Source organism: Athene noctua, unplaced genomic scaffold, assembly GCF_965140245.1.
Source record: "Athene noctua unplaced genomic scaffold, bAthNoc1.hap1.1 HAP1_HAP1_scaffold_244, whole genome shotgun sequence".
NCBI classification, from domain to species: domain Eukaryota; kingdom Metazoa; phylum Chordata; class Aves; order Strigiformes; family Strigidae; genus Athene; species Athene noctua.
In genome coordinates this window covers 2501-5000 of record NW_027437709.1, presented here as the reverse complement: position 1 = coordinate 5000, position 2500 = coordinate 2501, and the positions used below count along the sequence as shown (strand labels likewise).

General features: G+C 78.3%; 1 non-coding gene across 1 annotated transcript; it reads left to right on the top strand.

Annotated features, from left to right (window-relative positions):
• The first annotated feature begins 1762 nt into the window (after positions 1 to 1762).
• LOC141955432 (5.8S ribosomal RNA) lies at positions 1763 to 1915 on the top strand. Its single transcript, XR_012632550.1, has one exon. It is a non-coding gene; the product is annotated as a 5.8S ribosomal RNA (ribosomal RNA).
• Positions 1916 to 2500: the final 585 nt, after the last annotated feature.

Genomic DNA, 2500 nt, shown 5'->3' with positions numbered 1-2500 from the left:
CCGGGCCGTGTCCCGCGCGCCAGCGGGCGGCCCGAGCCACGGCTCTCCTCCCGGGCGCAGCGCCGGGATACTGAGGGAAACCTCGGGCCCCGGGCCAGGAGGACGTGGTGGTGGTGGCGGATGTCGGGCGCGCCCCCGCGGGCGGACGCTCCCCCGATGGCGGCAGCGGGGGAGGCACCCCCGCGGGGCCCTTGAGGATGTTTCCCTCACCCCAGGGCCAGGTACCTAGCGTCCGCGCCTCCGCGGCCCTCCCTCGGCTGAGCCCGGGGGTCGAAGGCCGCGGAGCCGGGCGGAGGTTTAAAGACTCGGGCGGCTCGGTGCGACCCGCAGGGGCGGGCCCCGGCCGTGTGCGGCGGTTGAGCCTCCAGGGGCGGGAGTCGCTCTCGTGCAGGCCCTGGCCATGGCGGCCGCCGCCCACGCCGTGGGCTTTTTGTCCCCTCGGGCGGCCGCGCCGGGGAGGGGTGTCCCCCCTGCCCCCCCTTCTCCGCGGTCCGGTCTCGGCGGCGAGACCGGCGGCGTTCGGTCGGCCGCAGCCGGCCTGCCTCGCCCTCGAAACGCGAAGGGGAACCTCCCCCCCCCCCGGCGGGGAGCGCGGGCTCTCTCGCCGTCGGGGGCGATGGCGATTCCCCCACGGTCGGGGGTCTCGCCGGGCGGGGCGGCCTGCTCGGGCCGCCGCGTCTCCGTGGACGCGCAGCGGCGCGCTTGCGGCTTCGTGCTCCTTGCTTGCCACCCCCACCCCTTCCCGCCCCGGCTGAGGGGAGGGGCGGCGCAGCCCCCGGGCCCGAGCGGCGGCGGCGGCGCCGCCGCTCGGCGTGCCGGCCGGCGGTCGCTCGGTGGCCGGCCGCGTGGCCTGTCCCGTCCCGGGTCCTGCCCGTCGCTTCGCAGTCGCCTTTCCCGGTCTCGGTCAGGCGAGGCGGGTGGGCGGCCGAGGGGCGTTCCCCGTCCCGTTCTCCGCGCGGAAGCGGGGAGAGGGGGCGTCGCCTCCGGCTCAGCGGCGTCCGCCTTCTGCCTGGCGCGTGCCTGCGGAAGGGGCCGAGACGAGAAGCGGCGGCGGCGGCTCCGGGAGGGCAGCCGCGGCGGTGCGGTGGCCGGGCGGCGGTCGGGCGGAGCGCCGGGCGGCGGCGTCGCGTCGCCGTCTCGGGTTCCGGCGGTTGGCCGTCCGTCCCTGTCTCCGGTGTGGTGCGGCGGCGGCGCCGCGCGGGCGTTCCCGGCGTCGGGGCGAGAGCCGGGGTTTCGGGGCCACGGGGGCAAGGAGCCGGCTGTCGCAGCGCGCGGGCGCTGGGCGGCGCGGAGGCGCGCGCGGCGCGAGCGGGGCGCCCCCGCTGGTCGCCCGCGCGGCGGTCAGCGTCTGTGGTTTCCCCCCTCCGCGCGAGCGAGAGGCGGGTGCAGGTCCGGGCGCGCGGTCGGACGCGCCGCCGGCCCTCCGTGCGGAGGCCGGGCCGAGCCCGGGCGCCTGGGCCGCCTCCGAAGCGAGCAAGGTGCTTGTTGTTTCCCCAGGTCGGTCGGGAGCGCGGGCTCCCCGGGCCCTTGCCGTTCGGAGCTTGTTTCACCCTTCCCTTCCTTCCCTCCGTTGTGATGTCGGTACGGTCATCTGAGGCGAGGCGCGACCGTCGCCCGCCGGTCGTCGCGCGCCCCCTCCGCGCGTGCGGAGGGGGGCGGTCGGTCGGTCGGTGGGGCGGCGGTCCGTCGTCCGAGAAGGGGGCCGCTTCTGCGGAGCGGTCCCGGCCCCTCCGCGCGCGCGGGGCGGTGCCGAAAGGCAGACAACTCTTAGCGGTGGATCACTCGGCTCGTGCGTCGATGAAGAACGCAGCTAGCTGCGAGAATTAATGTGAATTGCAGGACACATTGATCATCGACACTTCGAACGCACTTGCGGCCCCGGGTTCCTCCCGGGGCTACGCCTGTCTGAGCGTCGCTTGACGATCAATCGCCGGCCGGTGCGCCGTCCCTCCCCGCCTCGCCTCGGCGGGCGGGCGGGCGGCGTCCGCGGCGGCGCGGCTGGGGTGCCTCGCAGGCCCGTCGGTGTCGGCCGAGGGCCTTCGTCCCCCTAAGTGGAGACTCGGGGAGCGCTCCGAAGCTCCCCGCTCCCGGAACGCCCGCTTGGCGGAGCCTCGTCCCGCCGGGGCCGGGCGGCCCGTTGGTTCGGTCCGGCCGGGTCGGGCGCGGCGGTGGGGAAGGGCCGAGGTGTCGGGGGGGGAGAGGCGCGGGCCTCTTCCCCGGCCTCCTCCCGCGCGGGCGGCTGTCTGCGGGTGGGTACCGCGGCGGTACCGTGCCGTGCTGCCGCTCGCGTGCGGGGCGTGCGCCGTGGGAACGGGGGTCCTCCCCGTCGCCACTGGCCCCCCGCCTTCTTCTCCCTTCCCCGTCGTAGCCGCCGCGCTCCGGGCGGCGGAGGCCGGGGGTGGGCTCGGTGGGGGGGGTGCGGCGGCGGCGGCGGCGGCGGTGGTTCGGGGGTTGCGGCTGCGGCGGCGACCGCGCGTGCGGTCGGCGTCGGGCCCGCCCC